At 48.4% G+C, this 20,379-nt stretch overlaps 1 protein-coding gene across 2 annotated transcripts in view; it reads left to right on the forward strand.

The window, feature by feature from the left end:
• The first annotated feature begins 1,456 nt into the window (after nucleotides 1-1,456).
• The window catches only part of UFSP1 (UFM1 specific peptidase 1), a 28,957-nt gene continuing 10,034 nt past the window's right edge, over nucleotides 1,457-20,379 (forward strand). The window contains exon 1 of one of the 2 annotated variants that reach the window (XM_086946120.1): nucleotides 1,457-1,532. The gene's annotated coding sequence lies outside the window, so the exon portion shown is untranslated. Of the gene's footprint in view, nucleotides 1,533-9,534; nucleotides 9,617-20,379 lie in introns of those variants that run through there. The other variant, XM_086946119.1, reaches the window with a different exon arrangement.

Raw genomic sequence — 20,379 nt, forward strand, 5'->3', positions numbered from 1 at the left:
GGAGAGAGATGGGAGCATGTTTTGTCTAGTGGCTGTTTTACTCATCTAAGGTAGCGCAGTGGGGTAATATGGCTGCTGCAAAGAACATGTACCATGCATATCAAAGAGCAATATGTTATGTGCATAGTTCTGTGGGTAAAGCTTTGTGTTCACTTCCCGAATGAAAGGACACTTGAATACATATGGCCTGGCAGTTCGGACTGGACTGTTCCCATTGGGGCGCAGGATCAAGAGTGATTTGCATATGGCTGGGTCCAAACTGGAATGGCATGGTGAGCAAAAAAACAATGGATTTAGGCCTAGATCTCTGTACTAGGGTGAATGTATGACATTGTTCTGCATTCTGTCCATCAATTGTTCTTTTTGCATTTGTCACCCGAGTGGGACAGGTATGCTCAGACATGAGTCCTGTGCTCTCCATGCCACTGGAATCAAGCTATCCTGGCTGATGAAGGCTGAAAGCCCGAAACCGGTCTAGTATGCTGGTTTCCAGGCCAGGGAGGACCTGGCCTGGCAGTTCGGGCTGGACTGTTCCCATTGGGCGCAGGGTCAAGACTGATTTGCATATGGCTGGCTCCAAACTGGAATGGCCTGGTGAGCAAAGAAACCATGGATTTCGGCCCAGATCTCTGTACTGGGGTGAATGTATGACATTGTTCTGCATTCTGTCCACCAGTTGTTCTTTTTGCTATATTATGATTGAGCAGCTAACTGGCTGACATGAATATGAAGGAGCCTTTGTGGGTTTCCGTGAATCTAGATTCTCCTGAAGAGTCCCTACAAGACAAAAAATAATCATGGATTTCTGAACAATGAGAGTGAAAGCATTAAGGTAACATGTTGTTCCTGCTTACATTTCACAAGCTTTATATAAACCTGTATTCCCTATGAGTGTTTGTTTTTTCCTGAATTAAACCTAAATAAAATGAACATGTTTATCCATTGTTTTAATTAAATAACGTTATAAGCTGTAACTGGTCAGTGAAATGCTAAACGTACTAAAAATGGTATGTTTTTCTATTTCTAGCCACACCCCTGACTCCGCCCACTGATTCAATCTTGGGTTATTCCCGCCCCCTGATTCTCCACCCACAGTTCCCCTACTTTTTCTTTCCCACTTCGACCACTGGCTGACATTTGAATAACCTTGCACACTGCGTTGACTGGGCGACCCGTATGCGTCCCTTGCTCCAAGCCTGCTCTGAGGTCATTCCTCCCGCGTACATCAGGTGGCAGCATTTCCTCTTTTTAGACGCCTCCGAGGAAGCACTGGCTGAGTATTTGTATCCCTCGCTCCAAGCCCGGCGCGCCTCTGCTCTGAGGTCATTCCTCCCGTGTACAGCAGGTGGCAGCATTTCTCCGTTTTAGGCGCCTCCGAGAGAGCACTGGTTGGTCACATGTGCTTTTAATAAATGGAGTTTCCTGCAGGGCTAGAGCTCAGCTGAGCCCGTGCACTTCCGGGGCCTGTGACCGGCTGCTGCAGGAGGAGGTCGGTGGTGCCCGGGGTGCAGAGCCGGAGGGATGGCGGAAGGGTGAGCACTGCGGACCCGCAGGGAGCGGGGCACATGCACAGGGCGCGGCTGGGACCGCTGGCTGCAGAGTTGGGGCAGGAAGCAGAGGGGCAAAGGGAGGACTGACCACGCATGAGGTGCAGGCAGCAGAGCCCTCTGGGGCTCAGGGTGGACGGCGGGGCGCAGGGCGCACGTGCTCGAAACTTGGGGTGACATCTGTGGGGCGAGCTGTAGGATGGTGGTCAGAGGGGATGACTGACTTTATGAATTCGAGTGAGTGAATTCAGGGGTTCCTGAGTGGGGGCAGGGAGCAGAGCGCTCTGAGGCGGGGCGTCCAGGATCACACGCTGCGAAGTAGGGCGCTGGGATCAGAGCGCTGAAAAATGTATCTAGGAACACAGGCAGTCTGTAATGTCAGAGCTGTACACTAGAACAGAGAGTAGACCGAACACAACCTCGAGTGTGCAGTGCTGTCGGGGCTTCAGGGGCCAGTGCCGGTCCTAGGCTTTCTGAGGCCCCGGGCGAAAGGGAAGATATGAGGCCCCTCTAATTGCATATTGCGTCGCAAGAAGTGACATCACAGAAAGTGACTTCGCAGGACTTTTGATCTTAGTTATTTGGCATCACTGAAGCAAACTAATGTGGATATCAGTAACATGGACAAAAAGGAGAGTGAATGGAAAACAGGTGAGCAAACACACATGCAGACAGACACATGCATTTCCGCAGGCGCAGCTATGATGACTGAAACCGGTAGGTTTCGGTGGCATTTGGTGAAGATATATATCCCTAACACAGCCAGAGTACAAAACATGTTGGAAGTCCTTAAAGAACCATTCAAATTCTGGAGTAAAAAAAGCGAAACCAAAGTCAGCAGGCGCTGGTGTCGTGATGCATGTATACGGGCCGGCTCTGGAGCAATTGGTGTGCATCTCTCCCTCACCCCTATAGGAACAGCATACCATCTTCTCTGATTATTGGGTGGGAAACCATGTTGTTATCCCAAGTAGGGGTAGCTTGTTCTTAGGAAAGACCTGCAGAAAAAGCTACGCAGGCAACTGTACAGTCTGATGATGGGCCCTAGGCCCTCATGCTGGCAGGCAGTCACACGCTGACACAGGACACACTGGAGGTATGGTGCAACTGGCCCAGATCACGTGTGCTCGGCCTCTTTTATTAATGTTGTGTCACCTGACCAGTGACATCAGTGGTGGGTGGGTGTTAAGTGTAGAAACAGGCTCAGCACTAGAATGCTGACTTATGCTGGGCATTACAGCAACCAATCCAGTTCTAACCACTGCTGTGTTCTAAAGCAGACTCTGGGCCAGGGGACACAAAATAAGAATTTTCTAAACTCTGAGACATTGTTACAGGGCTTTGCCAATGAACCCTAGAATTGAATGTGACATTCTGAAAGAAGGATGGAGGGTGGCCCCAAAGTGTACTGCAGAACGTGGTCCCTAGGCTAGATGACAACACTGTCTATGCAGCACAAGGACACAAAAGCATGCAGCATACAACCACAATCACATTAGGCACACATTACATGAACCACCCGTCTGTTTAGAAAGAAGGAGATGACTTCATTTATATTGGAATGGAGTGGATTTTGTTTGAGAAGGTGGGCAGACCTTCTCCCAGGGGAACAACGAAAAGGGCATTTATTCCTGCACTATAGAATCAGATGCCACCAAATCTGCCTAGACTGGTGAGGGAGTCACCCATCTCTGTTGGTGGGAGCACAGATAGAGTGCACAGAGCCAGGATGCTCCTTTCGGAGTGACAGTTAGCGCTTTAGAAATAATCTATACAAAAATACAAATAAACACAAATGTAGGTAGCCTCTATTTAATTCCAAACAGTATCTTGAATGTTGCAAACGAAAAATGGGCAAACAACCTAATCAGGCAGACAGCAAATTGCAGTGAAGACACAACCCCGGGACACTGAAAAGACACCTCAGTAAATGATGTGTGGAGTCAAGCAAGAAGTAACCCGTGTCCTCACACGGGACTTCCAGGGGCGAGAGGTCAGGCGATTGCTGCAGAGCCAGAGTTTGACTGCGCCACCGGCAGTGGGCACACACAGGAGCAACTGCGTCGGGAAACGTTTCCGGACCCAGAGCCTTGACTGGGGGCAATAAATGAAAGGAGAGAGGAATCGCTGTTTACAAGTATCTGTAAATTTTTTTAAAAAAAGACCTCACACTTTCAGAACTCTTTCATTCGCAATCATCGATTCTCTCACAAGTGGCGAGCCAGGAATGAAATGTCGAATGGCGGGGAGGGATGAGATCTGGCTGGCTTACTTTAAGGAAGGATTGGCAGCAGGCCTAGCAGCAGTGTGCAAGTATAGTATGTGCGCAGTGTAGGACCAGTACGGTACAGTATAGCAAGTAGTATGTAGTAGTATCTTGTATATATTTATAATTTATTATAATATATTAGCAGGACCAGAGCAGGTCTTCTCTTACCTTAACGTACTCAACGAGGATGCCCGAACCGACTCTTACCCACGCGGCCCGATCCGAGTCCCGACTCCACCCTGCTCCTCACGTATGGCGTGCGTGCATGCTGCGGGTCACTCACAGCAGAGCTGGGGCTGGCCAAAAATCATGTCCAGGGCCGTCATTGGTAGCGCTTTCGCTCGCTACCAGATTGACGGCCCTGGGACCCACTGTCACCCGCATGAATCAAGAAGCAAGGCCAGAAGGCCTGCCACCCGCGTACTGCGCATGTCACCACCACTAAGCTAGGTGGTGGGATGGGATGGGGTGCTTGCGTGCGTGCGCAGACTAGTGGCGGACTAGTTCCCTTCCTGCCTCTGTCTTACTGCCTCGGGCCCTACGCGAGAGTGCAGCACTGTGCTGTGCGCGCGCAGCGCTTCTGTTTCCATTACCATTTATTTCCCGCAACTGCGGGGCCCCCTGATCGCGAGGCCCTGGGCAGCTGCCCATACCGCCCATGCCTAGGACCGGCCCTGTCGGGGGCGAGAGAACAATTCACAGAACCAAGCCGTGCACCTCGGGATACTGTTGGGTGCATAACCAGTTGGCTTTCCTGATATTAATTCATGCCTGGTAAAGGCAAAACACACATTTGTACACACTTGGGGCCAGATGTAGGAAGCCTAATACCAGTCGGTAACGGCCGAATTTTGGCCGTTACCGACCGGTATTAGGCATTTCAGAAGTGGGGCCTAATTTAAGGAATCGGTAAATTACCAAATTCTTAAATACCGATTCGGTAAATTATCGAATCCTTAATGTAGGAAGCACTCAAGTGAGTGCTTTTCCCCTGTAAGGATTCATTATTTACCACCAACTACAAGTTGGTGGTAAATAACAAAAACCGTTAAAAAAGCAATGTTGTGCTTTTTAACAGTGCCATGTGGCAGACATATATGCCCTTAGGGCATGTATGTGAGCCACATGTGCACCCATGCACTATTCAGGGGTGCAACAGGGTGTCAATGTGACACCCTGCCACCCTTGAATGTGTTCCCCATTTTACCGAATCGGTAAATACCGATTCGGTAATTCCCTTTCATTCCTATGGGCCTCCAGGCCCATTGAGATGAATGGGAAATACCGATTCGGTATTTACCAAATCTTACCGATTCGGTAAAAAATACCGACTGGATACCTACATCCCATTTACCGATTCTAAAATACCGAATCGGTAAAATTCGGTATTTTAGAATCTGTACATCTGGATTACCTACATCTTGCCCAAACTGGTTTATTCCTAGGCAATATTACACCAGCGTTGTGCAGCATAGGGCTGCAGATGTAGGTGTTCCAAGGAAGGGATTCCTGGGAAAGGAGGCGAAATGTATTGATTTTTCGAGAGGCACTCCTTTCTTTTTAGGTAGTCAAGATCTGTCTGATTTCACATTGTCACTAAAATTCCGTATTCATGTATTGACATTAAACTGTTCTCAGAGTTTACCATCTTTAAAGAAAATCCTTCTTGTTTTGGAAATTTGTTATGTGAACGGCTGGATTATAATAATAATAATCCACATTTGTAAAGCGCACAATCACCCGTAAGGGTCTCTAGGCGCTGGGGGCCGTCGGGAAGATTAAGCAAGCTATTGCCCAGAGTCACCTGGTGCTGGGCTAATCTGCCGCCGGCCCTGGGGATCGAACCGTGATCCCCAGATCCGGAGTCAGTCACCCTGGCCGCGGCGCCACACATCATCCTGATTGGCAACTCTTTACAATGTATGTTTTTATATACATAGCCTATTAATTGCCACTAATTCAGAATGCTGTAGCGCATTTGCTCTAAATCTTCCTCACTGGGACTCTTCCATCCATTAGATATCTCTCTCCACTGGCTCCAAAACAACCAATTTCAAGAGACTTTGTGTTGTTCTGTGACTTTCCATGGCCTTGCTTTACATGATCACAGCATGAAAGACATCAGCCTAGATATGCTACCTTCGGCCTGCATGGTAGATGAACTGGGAGGGCATTCCTGTTTCCGCCCCCTGCACTGTGGAATATTCTTCCTGGTATCCTATGAAATTTGCCTAATTCTTGAATTTTCAAAAACAAAAAAGTTTGCCTGTTAACCTGTAATACGCCTTTATAGCTAGTCTGGTAGTTGGGCACTTCCATTTCAGTATCATCACACGCGATACACCCTAGGGTCACTGTTCACGCTTTAAAAATTCAATTCCTTTAGTAGTGAAGTTCTATGAAGCTCTACACATTTCCATACATTTGTTCTGTGGGTGAACATGTGTTACTGTCCTCCTGTAGGCCTCGTGTACATCTGTTTTTCCTCTCGTCTTCTCCGTTATGTTATACAGATTTGTAGAGCGCACTTTCACACATGTTCAGCTCCAGCATAACCTCCTGGTGAGTCTGGCCACACCTTGGGCCTAGAGGAACTACTCAAAAAGACAGTTCTTCAGCTTCTTGCGGAATTCAGTAAGTGAGAAGGAGGCTCTTATGTGTCGCGACCGGTCGTTCCACGCTTTAGGAGCGATGTAGGAGAAGGTCTGACCGCCCAATATGGTTTTCTGTATTCGTGGGATGTGTGCAAGTAGGAGTCTGGATGAGCGGAGGTATCTGGAAGGTTTCTGACCGCAGATGTGATTGTTGAGGTATGCTGGGCCAGTGTTGTGTAGCGCCTTGAAAGAGTGGGTGAGAAGTTTGAATTGTGCTCGTTTGTAAATGGGGAGGCACTTGAGCTCCTTAAAGTGTAATGTGAATGCGGCGTGGGAGGTTGAAAGTGTTTCTAGCGGGCGAGTTCTGACTAGTCAGCAGCCTTCTGGTGAATTTTTAGTTGATCCTCGGATTGTGGGTGTTCCTGTAGCCCAGCCTGCTTGGTACCAGGGTGTGTGAGACTGTTTTCCAGGTGCTTCTTGGAAGTCATTTGAAAATCTTCCTCTGCATCTTCAGGGTTTGAAAGCATGAGGAGCTGCTGGCATAAACTTGAGCGATCATGTGTAGTTTTCTGTTGATTATGATCCCGAGGTTCTTGGCGTGGGTGATGGGTGACAGTCCTAGCTCCATTGGACGCAGTGTGCTTTCCCACAGAGAAGTGCTATTCCAGAGGATCCAGATTTTGGTCTTGTTGATCAGCTTTAAATAATTGGTCTTCGTCTAGTCGGGGATTTTTCTGTGTTCCACGTTCTATGCACCCTTCTCTCTCTGCTGATTTTCCACTGTGTGTACCTGCCAATCACTCCTGTTGTAAAAAGAACAATTGCTGGACAGAATGTTGAACAATGTCAAACATCCACCCCAGTACTAAGATCTGGGCCTAAATCCATTGTTCTTGGCTCCCCATGCCATTCCAGATTGAACCCAGCCAAATGCAAATCAGTGTTGACTCTGTTCCTATGGGAACAGTCGGCCCCGAACTGCCAAGCCAGGTCTGCCCTGAACCTGGAACAAGCCTCCTTGGACCAGTTTCAGGGTAACACCCCTCATCAGCCAGGCTTGCCTGAATCCAGTGGCAAAGCGAGCAAGGTACCCACGTCTGGGCATACCCTGCCAACTTAGGGCGAAGAAAGCAAGTACAAGGAGATGATGGACGGAGCGCTGAAACTTTTCAGACACTCACCCCCAGTCACAGATCTAGTTCGAATCCATCATCGTTCTTTAGCTCTCTTCGCCACCTCAGTTCAGATCCATCTATATGCATCAATCTTGACCCTGTGCCTCATGGGAACAATCCAGCTTGAACTGCCAGGCCAGGTCTTCCCTGGACCGGAAACTAGTATGCCGGGACCGGTTTTAGCAGTTCACTCCTCATCAGCCAGGCTAGCTTGACTCCACTGGCCTGGGAGCATGGGACCCACGTCTGGGCATACCCGTCCCACTCAGGGGGAAAAATGCAAAAAGAAAAATTAATGGACAGAATTTTGATTAATGTCAAAACTCACCCCAGTACAGAGATCTGGGCTTAAATCCAATGTTTTTTTGCTCCCCATGGTATTCCAGTTTGAAATCAGCCATATGCAAATCAGTCTTGACCCTGTTTCCCATGGTAGCAGTCCAGCGCGAACTGCTAGGCCTGTTCCTCACTTCACTGGAAACCTGCATCCTGGGACAGGTTTCGGCATGTGGCACATGCTGAGACATCATTACCAGTAAATTGACAATTCAGATGGCATGCTTTATACTTGGGTGAAGCATTGCAAACATATCTAATTCTGGTGTGCTTTTCTAGTGCCTAGATGCTGGGCCAACACCTTTCTGCCCTCCTGTGTCTAAACTAATGCAGCAATCAATGAAAGCTTCCGGTGTTCTATAGCATTTTGTATCCTTTAGATGGACCTGCATTGCGTCTGTAACTGGTGGTCTGAAAGTTTGTTGAAGTTTGGTTGCAGGTTACGATCCAACAAAGCTACCTTTGCATGGTTTCGGTATTCCATAGATGTCCCTGCATAGTGACTGACTGCGCACAGGGTTGCTGAAATTTGGCGGCTGGGAGCAGCTTATGTTCCTGAAACAGATCTCCAATGTATAGAACTCTGGTTGCTGCCCTCCTCATGGCAAAGCTGACCCACTGATTTGTGTTTATGCCTGGACTTGTCAGTGACGACATAGTTATATCATCTAATGGGTGAAAAACATTCGCGCTACTCCTTCTATCCAGTCAGAGCAGTGGAGTGCCACTTGTGTGCAGGTGGAGATCTCAAGAGCACTCTCAGGAACTAAGGGAGTGTCTGAAAAAGCGGGTTATTTACCAGAGCTGGCCTTAGCTTATCCTGGAGGCTGTGTCTTATGATCTGTCCATCTGCGTCGGTTTATACAAATGAGGGCCCCTGTCCCAGGCACTTCCTAGCCACAGAGCTCAGTTCTGCAGATGGGACACCTCGCCTAGGGTGCATATTGTAAAGCCTGAATATCCACATTTGACCTGAGGTAACCCCTGAGGAGTGAGGTGACCCCTTCATACTTAATTGGGTGGGAAAGTAACTTACTAGACAGCTAGGAACAATGTATTACACAACTGGACTTTAAGGTGAAGGAAAATACTATATTAGTAATTGCTGACTTCACATGATCAGAAAACCTCCGCCACCCCTCCCCCCCTGCAAATGTGTATATCTTTCCATGGCTTCGGCTAGGGTATCGCCAAGGCTGATCTTACGGGATGATCCAGGGGTGATTTACCAGAGGAATCAATCCTTTGTGTACTGCGCTGTGTAACAATATCCTGAGCTATACATCAGATCCTTGCAGCATTAGAAGTGCTGAGGGGCCAAGTCCTTGCATTACTATGATCTGACAGTAGGTCAAGAATGTGTTGCTTATGAAGATCTTGAAGAGCCACCTCTGTCCCTTTCTGTTCATATCTTCCTCTGTGTTTTTCTGTTTTCTTTCCTGTGTATGTTTAGCAGGTCAACTCCTTGTATGGGTTCCATTGTCTCTCCATCCATTTCCCCCCGTCTTGTTTACCCCCATGTATACTGGCATCTCTGTATTGGCATCTATGTTATATACATTTTTTGCCATTTTTAGGTCGAGCCTGGCTATTGCATGTGCTGCTCTCCGGGGGATGTTCTATTCAAGTATGGACTTGAAGCTCCTTCCCACCCACTCCGCCCATATTTTTCATTGGCTTGTGTCATTGCCCTTTGTAAGTGCTGCCTTTTGATTCGTTAATAGGCTTGTTAGTCCCTCCTTAGTACCACCTTTTCTTCATTTGTAACCTCTCATGAGGACTGACCCTTTTACTTTTGGCGTTACACTGTATGTTTTAATTAGTCTGTAATCATTATTTTCTTCAATGAGTGTTTCCTACTGCAGGCACAACATGCTTTCTTGCAACATTTACAACAAGGGGTGGTGAGGGACAGAGTCTCTGAATTAAACAGAATACTCTCACCCAGTCAAGAGATCAGGGCTAGATCCAACACCGTTTTTTAGCTCACTGCACCATCCCAGTTTCAGAACCTGGCTGTATGCAAATTAGTCTGTTCCTGTCCCAGTGCATGATGGGAACAGGGCAAACCAAACTACAAAAGCCAATTCTTACACTGGGAAGGAAACAAGCTACCGGGGACCGGTTTCTGGCATTTCAGCCTCTTCGGCCCGGCTTGCTTGAATCCTGATGGTGCAATGAGCAAGGGACTCACATCTGAGCATACCCTTCCACGCTTAGGGTGGACAAAAATATTTACAACAAGGGGTGGTGAGGGACAGAGTCTCTGAATTAAACAGAATACTCTCACCCAGTCAAGAGATCAGGGCTAGATCCAACACCGTTTTTTAGCTCACTGCACCATCCCAGTTTCAGAACCTGGCTGTATGCAAATTAGTCTGTTCCTGTCCCAGTGCATGATGGGAACAGGGCAAACCAAACTACAAAAGCCAATTCTTACACTGGGAAGGAAACAAGCTACCGGGGACCGGTTTCTGGCATTTCAGCCTCTTCGGCCCGGCTTGCTTGAATCCTGATGGTGCAATGAGCAAGGGACTCACATCTGAGCATACCCTTCCACGCTTAGGGTGGACAAAAATATTTACAACAAGGGGTGGTGAGGGACAGAGTCTCTGAATTAAACAGAATACTCTCACCCAGTCAAGAGATCAGGGCTAGATCCAACACCGTTTTTTAGCTCACTGCACCATCCCAGTTTCAGAACCTGGCTGTATGCAAATTAGTCTGTTCCTGTCCCAGTGCATGATGGGAACAGGGCAAACCAAACTACAAAAGCCAATTCTTACACTGGGAAGGAAACAAGCTACCGGGGACCGGTTTCTGGCATTTCAGCCTCTTCGGCCCGGCTTGCTTGAATCCTGATGGTGCAATGAGCAAGGGACTCACATCTGAGCATACCCTTCCACGCTTAGGGTGGACAAAAATATTTACAACAAGGGGTGGTGAGGGACAGAGTCTCTGAATTAAACAGAATACTCTCACCCAGTCAAGAGATCAGGGCTAGATCCAACACCGTTTTTTAGCTCACTGCACCATCCCAGTTTCAGAACCTGGCTGTATGCAAATTAGTCTGTTCCTGTCCCAGTGCATGATGGGAACAGGGCAAACCAAACTACAAAAGCCAATTCTTACACTGGGAAGGAAACAAGCTACCGGGGACCGGTTTCTGGCATTTCAGCCTCTTCGGCCCGGCTTGCTTGAATCCTGATGGTGCAATGAGCAAGGGACTCACATCTGAGCATACCCTTCCACGCTTAGGGTGGACAAAAATATTTACAACAAGGGGTGGTGAGGGACAGAGTCTCTGAATTAAACAGAATACTCTCACCCAGTCAAGAGATCAGGGCTAGATCCAACACCGTTTTTTAGCTCACTGCACCATCCCAGTTTCAGAACCTGGCTGTATGCAAATTAGTCTGTTCCTGTCCCAGTGCATGATGGGAACAGGGCAAACCAAACTACAAAAGCCAATTCTTACACTGGGAAGGAAACAAGCTACCGGGGACCGGTTTCTGGCATTTCAGCCTCTTCGGCCCGGCTTGCTTGAATCCTGATGGTGCAATGAGCAAGGGACTCACATCTGAGCATACCCTTCCACGCTTAGGGTGGACAAAAATATTTACAACAAGGGGTGGTGAGGGACAGAGTCTCTGAATTAAACAGAATACTCTCACCCAGTCAAGAGATCAGGGCTAGATCCAACACCGTTTTTTAGCTCACTGCACCATCCCAGTTTCAGAACCTGGCTGTATGCAAATTAGTCTGTTCCTGTCCCAGTGCATGATGGGAACAGGGCAAACCAAACTACAAAAGCCAATTCTTACACTGGGAAGGAAACAAGCTACCGGGGACCGGTTTCTGGCATTTCAGCCTCTTCGGCCCGGCTTGCTTGAATCCTGATGGTGCAATGAGCAAGGGACTCACATCTGAGCATACCCTTCCACGCTTAGGGTGGACAAAAATATTTACAACAAGGGGTGGTGAGGGACAGAGTCTCTGAATTAAACAGAATACTCTCACCCAGTCAAGAGATCAGGGCTAGATCCAACACCGTTTTTTAGCTCACTGCACCATCCCAGTTTCAGAACCTGGCTGTATGCAAATTAGTCTGTTCCTGTCCCAGTGCATGATGGGAACAGGGCAAACCAAACTACAAAAGCCAATTCTTACACTGGGAAGGAAACAAGCTACCGGGGACCGGTTTCTGGCATTTCAGCCTCTTCGGCCCGGCTTGCTTGAATCCTGATGGTGCAATGAGCAAGGGACTCACATCTGAGCATACCCTTCCACGCTTAGGGTGGACAAAAATATTTACAACAAGGGGTGGTGAGGGACAGAGTCTCTGAATTAAACAGAATACTCTCACCCAGTCAAGAGATCAGGGCTAGATCCAACACCGTTTTTTAGCTCACTGCACCATCCCAGTTTCAGAACCTGGCTGTATGCAAATTAGTCTGTTCCTGTCCCAGTGCATGATGGGAACAGGGCAAACCAAACTACAAAAGCCAATTCTTACACTGGGAAGGAAACAAGCTACCGGGGACCGGTTTCTGGCATTTCAGCCTCTTCGGCCCGGCTTGCTTGAATCCTGATGGTGCAATGAGCAAGGGACTCACATCTGAGCATACCCTTCCACGCTTAGGGTGGACAAAAATATTTACAACAAGGGGTGGTGAGGGACAGAGTCTCTGAATTAAACAGAATACTCTCACCCAGTCAAGAGATCAGGGCTAGATCCAACACCGTTTTTTAGCTCACTGCACCATCCCAGTTTCAGAACCTGGCTGTATGCAAATTAGTCTGTTCCTGTCCCAGTGCATGATGGGAACAGGGCAAACCAAACTACAAAAGCCAATTCTTACACTGGGAAGGAAACAAGCTACCGGGGACCGGTTTCTGGCATTTCAGCCTCTTCGGCCCGGCTTGCTTGAATCCTGATGGTGCAATGAGCAAGGGACTCACATCTGAGCATACCCTTCCACGCTTAGGGTGGACAAAAATATTTACAACAAGGGGTGGTGAGGGACAGAGTCTCTGAATTAAACAGAATACTCTCACCCAGTCAAGAGATCAGGGCTAGATCCAACACCGTTTTTTAGCTCACTGCACCATCCCAGTTTCAGAACCTGGCTGTATGCAAATTAGTCTGTTCCTGTCCCAGTGCATGATGGGAACAGGGCAAACCAAACTACAAAAGCCAATTCTTACACTGGGAAGGAAACAAGCTACCGGGGACCGGTTTCTGGCATTTCAGCCTCTTCGGCCCGGCTTGCTTGAATCCTGATGGTGCAATGAGCAAGGGACTCACATCTGAGCATACCCTTCCACGCTTAGGGTGGACAAAAATATTTACAACAAGGGGTGGTGAGGGACAGAGTCTCTGAATTAAACAGAATACTCTCACCCAGTCAAGAGATCAGGGCTAGATCCAACACCGTTTTTTAGCTCACTGCACCATCCCAGTTTCAGAACCTGGCTGTATGCAAATTAGTCTGTTCCTGTCCCAGTGCATGATGGGAACAGGGCAAACCAAACTACAAAAGCCAATTCTTACACTGGGAAGGAAACAAGCTACCGGGGACCGGTTTCTGGCATTTCAGCCTCTTCAGCCCGGCTTGCTTGAATCCTGATGGTGCAATGAGCAAGGGACTCACATCTGAGCATACCCTTCCACGCTTAGGGTGGACAAAAATATTTACAACAAGGGGTGGTGAGGGACAGAGTCTCTGAATTAAACAGAATACTCTCACCCAGTCAAGAGATCAGGGCTAGATCCAACACCGTTTTTTAGCTCACTGCACCATCCCAGTTTCAGAACCTGGCTGTATGCAAATTAGTCTGTTCCTGTCCCAGTGCATGATGGGAACAGGGCAAACCAAACTACAAAAGCCAATTCCTACACTGGGAAGGAAACAAGCTACCGGGGACCGGTTTCTGGCATTTCAGCCTCTTCGGCCCGGCTTGCTTGAATCCTGATGGTGCAATGAGCAAGGGACTCACATCTGAGCATACCCTTCTACGCTTAGGGTGGACAAAAATATTTACAACAAGGGGTGGTGAGGGACAGAGTCTCTGAATTAAACAGAATACTCTCACCCAGTCAAGAGATCAGGGCTAGATCCAACACCGTTTTTTAGCTCACTGCACCATCCCAGTTTCAGAACCTGGCTGTATGCAAATTAGTCTGTTCCTGTCCCAGTGCATGATGGGAACAGGGCAAACCAAACTACAAAAGCCAATTCTTACACTGGGAAGGAAACAAGCTACCGGGGACCGGTTTCTGGCATTTCAGCCTCTTCGGCCCGGCTTGCTTGAATCCTGATGGTGCAATGAGCAAGGGACTCACATCTGAGCATACCCTTCCACGCTTAGGGTGGACAAAAATATTTACAACAAGGGGTGGTGAGGGACAGAGTCTCTGAATTAAACAGAATACTCTCACCCAGTCAAGAGATCAGGGCTAGATCCAACACCGTTTTTTAGCTCACTGCACCATCCCAGTTTCAGAACCTGGCTGTATGCAAATTAGTCTGTTCCTGTCCCAGTGCATGATGGGAACAGGGCAAACCAAACTACAAAAGCCAATTCTTACACTGGGAAGGAAACAAGCTACCGGGGACCGGTTTCTGGCATTTCAGCCTCTTCGGCCCGGCTTGCTTGAATCCTGATGGTGCAATGAGCAAGGGACTCACATCTGAGCATACCCTTCCACGCTTAGGGTGGACAAAAATATTTACAACAAGGGGTGGTGAGGGACAGAGTCTCTGAATTAAACAGAATACTCTCACCCAGTCAAGAGATCAGGGCTAGATCCAACACCGTTTTTTAGCTCACTGCACCATCCCAGTTTCAGAACCTGGCTGTATGCAAATTAGTCTGTTCCTGTCCCAGTGCATGATGGGAACAGGGCAAACCAAACTACAAAAGCCAATTCTTACACTGGGAAGGAAACAAGCTACCGGGGACCGGTTTCTGGCATTTCAGCCTCTTCGGCCCGGCTTGCTTGAATCCTGATGGTGCAATGAGCAAGGGACTCACATCTGAGCATACCCTTCCACGCTTAGGGTGGACAAAAATATTTACAACAAGGGGTGGTGAGGGACAGAGTCTCTGAATTAAACAGAATACTCTCACCCAGTCAAGAGATCAGGGCTAGATCCAACACCGTTTTTTAGCTCACTGCACCATCCCAGTTTCAGAACCTGGCTGTATGCAAATTAGTCTGTTCCTGTCCCAGTGCATGATGGGAACAGGGCAAACCAAACTACAAAAGCCAATTCTTACACTGGGAAGGAAACAAGCTACCGGGGACCGGTTTCTGGCATTTCAGCCTCTTCGGCCCGGCTTGCTTGAATCCTGATGGTGCAATGAGCAAGGGACTCACATCTGAGCATACCCTTCCACGCTTAGGGTGGACAAAAATATTTACAACAAGGGGTGGTGAGGGACAGAGTCTCTGAATTAAACAGAATACTCTCACCCAGTCAAGAGATCAGGGCTAGATCCAACACCGTTTTTTAGCTCACTGCACCATCCCAGTTTCAGAACCTGGCTGTATGCAAATTAGTCTGTTCCTGTCCCAGTGCATGATGGGAACAGGGCAAACCAAACTACAAAAGCCAATTCTTACACTGGGAAGGAAACAAGCTACCGGGGACCGGTTTCTGGCATTTCAGCCTCTTCGGCCCGGCTTGCTTGAATCCTGATGGTGCAATGAGCAAGGGACTCACATCTGAGCATACCCTTCCACGCTTAGGGTGGACAAAAATATTTACAACAAGGGGTGGTGAGGGACGGAGTCTCTGAATTAAACAGAATACTCTCACCCAGTCAAGAGATCAGGGCTAGATCCAACACCGTTTTTTAGCTCACTGCACCATCCCAGTTTCAGAACCTGGCTGTATGCAAATTAGTCTGTTCCTGTCCCAGTGCATGATGGGAACAGGGCAAACCAAACTACAAAAGCCAATTCTTACACTGGGAAGGAAACAAGCTACCGGGGACCGGTTTCTGGCATTTCAGCCTCTTCGGCCCGGCTTGCTTGAATCCTGATGGTGCAATGAGCAAGGGACTCACATCTGAGCATACCCTTCCACGCTTAGGGTGGACAAAAATATTTACAACAAGGGGTGGTGAGGGACAGAGTCTCTGAATTAAACAGAATACTCTCACCCAGTCAAGAGATCAGGGCTAGATCCAACACCGTTTTTTAGCTCACTGCACCATCCCAGTTTCAGAACCTGGCTGTATGCAAATTAGTCTGTTCCTGTCCCAGTGCATGATGGGAACAGGGCAAACCAAACTACAAAAGCCAATTCTTACACTGGGAAGGAAACAAGCTACCGGGGACCGGTTTCTGGCATTTCAGCCTCTTCGGCCCGGCTTGCTTGAATCCTGATGGTGCAATGAGCAAGGGACTCACATCTGAGCATACCCTTCCACGCTTAGGGTGGACAAAAATATTTACAACAAGGGGTGGTGAGGGACAGAGTCTCTGAATTAAACAGAATACTCTCACCCAGTCAAGAGATCAGGGCTAGATCCAACACCGTTTTTTAGCTCACTGCACCATCCCAGTTTCAGAACCTGGCTGTATGCAAATTAGTCTGTTCCTGTCCCAGTGCATGATGGGAACAGGGCAAACCAAACTACAAAAGCCAATTCTTACACTGGGAAGGAAACAAGCTACCGGGGACCGGTTTCTGGCATTTCAGCCTCTTCGGCCCGGCTTGCTTGAATCCTGATGGTGCAATGAGCAAGGGACTCACATCTGAGCATACCCTTCCACGCTTAGGGTGGACAAAAATATTTACAACAAGGGGTGGTGAGGGACAGAGTCTCTGAATTAAACAGAATACTCTCACCCAGTCAAGAGATCAGGGCTAGATCCAACACCGTTTTTTAGCTCACTGCACCATCCCAGTTTCAGAACCTGGCTGTATGCAAATTAGTCTGTTCCTGTCCCAGTGCATGATGGGAACAGGGCAAACCAAACTACAAAAGCCAATTCTTACACTGGGAAGGAAACAAGCTACCGGGGACCGGTTTCTGGCATTTCAGCCTCTTCGGCCCGGCTTGCTTGAATCCTGATGGTGCAATGAGCAAGGGACTCACATCTGAGCATACCCTTCCACGCTTAGGGTGGACAAAAATATTTACAACAAGGGGTGGTGAGGGACAGAGTCTCTGAATTAAACAGAATACTCTCACCCAGTCAAGAGATCAGGGCTAGATCCAACACCGTTTTTTAGCTCACTGCACCATCCCAGTTTCAGAACCTGGCTGTATGCAAATTAGTCTGTTCCTGTCCCAGTGCATGATGGGAACAGGGCAAACCAAACTACAAAAGCCAATTCTTACACTGGGAAGGAAACAAGCTACCGGGGACCGGTTTCTGGCATTTCAGCCTCTTCGGCCCGGCTTGCTTGAATCCTGATGGTGCAATGAGCAAGGGACTCACATCTGAGCATACCCTTCCACGCTTAGGGTGGACAAAAATATTTACAACAAGGGGTGGTGAGGGACAGAGTCTCTGAATTAAACAGAATACTCTCACCCAGTCAAGAGATCAGGGCTAGATCCAACACCGTTTTTTAGCTCACTGCACCATCCCAGTTTCAGAACCTGGCTGTATGCAAATTAGTCTGTTCCTGTCCCAGTGCATGATGGGAACAGGGCAAACCAAACTACAAAAGCCAATTCTTACACTGGGAAGGAAACAAGCTACCGGGGACCGGTTTCTGGCATTTCAGCCTCTTCGGCCCGGCTTGCTTGAATCCTGATGGTGCAATGAGCAAGGGACTCACATCTGAGCATACCCTTCCACGCTTAGGGTGGACAAAAATATTTACAACAAGGGGTGGTGAGGGACAGAGTCTCTGAATTAAACAGAATACTCTCACCCAGTCAAGAGATCAGGGCTAGATCCAACACCGTTTTTTAGCTCACTGCACCATCCCAGTTTCAGAACCTGGCTGTATGCAAATTAGTCTGTTCCTGTCCCAGTGCATGATGGGAACAGGGCAAACCAAACTACAAAAGCCAATTCTTACACTGGGAAGGAAACAAGCTACCGGGGACCGGTTTCTGGCATTTCAGCCTCTTCGGCCCGGCTTGCTTGAATCCTGATGGTGCAATGAGCAAGGGACTCACATCTGAGCATACCCTTCCACGCTTAGGGTGGACAAAAATATTTACAACAAGGGGTGGTGAGGGACAGAGTCTCTGAATTAAACAGAATACTCTCACCCAGTCAAGAGATCAGGGCTAGATCCAACACCGTTTTTTAGCTCACTGCACCATCCCAGTTTCAGAACCTGGCTGTATGCAAATTAGTCTGTTCCTGTCCCAGTGCATGATGGGAACAGGGCAAACCAAACTACAAAAGCCAATTCTTACACTGGGAAGGAAACAAGCTACCGGGGACCGGTTTCTGGCATTTCAGCCTCTTCGGCCCGGCTTGCTTGAATCCTGATGGTGCAATGAGCAAGGGACTCACATCTGAGCATACCCTTCCACGCTTAGGGTGGACAAAAATATTTACAACAAGGGGTGGTGAGGGACAGAGTCTCTGAATTAAACAGAATACTCTCACCCAGTCAAGAGATCAGGGCTAGATCCAACACCGTTTTTTAGCTCACTGCACCATCCCAGTTTCAGAACCTGGCTGTATGCAAATTAGTCTGTTCCTGTCCCAGTGCATGATGGGAACAGGGCAAACCAAACTACAAAAGCCAATTCAGGCTGAAATGCCAGAAACCGGTCCCCGGTAGCTTGTCTCCTTTCTGGTAAAGAATTGGCTTGGTAGTTTAGTCTGCCCTGTTCCCATGATGCACTGGGCCAGGGACAGACTGATTTGCATATAGCCAGATTCTGAGCTGGGATGGGGCAGTGAGATAAATAACGGTGATGGATCAAGCCCTGATCTTTGGACTGGGTAAGAGTGGTCTGCTCAATTCAGACACTCTGTTCATCACCACCCCCTTTTGTAAATCGATTTTGGCCACTATAGGTGTGGCAGGGTATGCTCAGACATGAGTCCCTTTCTCACTGCTCCATCAGGATTCAAGCAAGCCGGGCCGAAGAGGCTGAAATGCCAGAAACCGGTCCCCGGTAGCTTGTCTCCTTTCTGGTAAAGAATTGGCTTGGTAGTTTAGTCTGCCCTGTTCCCATGATGCACTGGGCCAGGGACAGACTGATTTGCATATAGCCAGATTCTGAGCTGGGATGGGGCAGTGAGATAAATAACGGTGATGGATCAAGCCCTGATCTTTGGACTGGGTAAGAGTGGTCTGCTCAATTCAGACACTCTGTTCATCACCACCCCCTTTTGTAAATCGATTTTGGCCACTATAGGTGTGGCAGGGTATGCTCAGACATGAGTCCCTTTCTCACTGCTCCATCAGGATTCAAGCAAGCCGGGCCGAAGAGGCTGAAATGCCAGAAACCGGTCCCCGGTAGCTTGTCTCCTTTCTGGTAAAGAATTGGCTTGGTAGTTTAGTCTGCCCTGTTCCCATGATGCACTGGGCCAGGGACAGACTGATTTGCATATAGCCAGATTCTGAGCTGGGATGGGGCAGTGAGATAAATAACGGTGATGGATCAAGCCCTGATCTTTGGACTGGGTAAGAGTGGTCTGCTCAATTCAGACACTCTGTTCATCACCACCCCCTTTTGTAAATCGATTTTGGCCACTATAGGTGTGGCAGGGTATGCTCAGACATGAGTCCCTTTCTCACTGCTCCATCAGGATTCAAGCAAGCCGGGCCGAAGAGGCTGAAATGCCAGAAACCGGTCCCCGGTAGCTTGTCTCCTTTCTGGTAAAGAATTGGCTTGGTAGTTTAGTCTGCCCTGTTCCCATGATGCACTGGGCCAGGGACAGACTGATTTGCATATAGCCAGATTCTGAGCTGGGATGGGGCAGTGAGATAAATAACGGTGATGGATCAAGCCCTGATCTTTGGACTGGGTAAGAGTGGTCTGCTCAATTCAGACACTCTGTTCATCACCACCCCCTTTTGTAAATCGATTTTGGCCACTATAGGTGTGGCAGGGTATGCTCAGACATGAGTCCCTTTCTCACTGCTCCATCAGGATTCAAGCAAGCCGGGCCGAAGAGGCTGAAATGCCAGAAACCGGTCCCCGGTAGCTTGTCTCCTTTCTGGTAAAGAATTGGCTTGGTAGTTTAGTCTGCCCTGTTCCCATGATGCACTGGGCCAGGGACAGACTGATTTGCATATAGCCAGATTCTGAGCTGGGACGGGGCAGTGAGATAAATAACGGTGATGGATCAAGCCCTGATCTTTGGACTGGGTAAGAGTGGTCTGCTCAATTCAGACACTCTGTTCATCACCACCCCCTTTTGTAAATCGATTTTGGCCACTATAGGTGTGGCAGGGTATGCTCAGACATGAGTCCCTTTCTCACTGCTCCATCAGGATTCAAGCAAGCCGGGCCGA

The sequence above is a fragment of the Lissotriton vulgaris genome, chromosome 12, assembly GCF_964263255.1.
Source record: "Lissotriton vulgaris chromosome 12, aLisVul1.2, whole genome shotgun sequence".
Taxonomy (NCBI): domain Eukaryota; kingdom Metazoa; phylum Chordata; class Amphibia; order Caudata; family Salamandridae; genus Lissotriton; species Lissotriton vulgaris.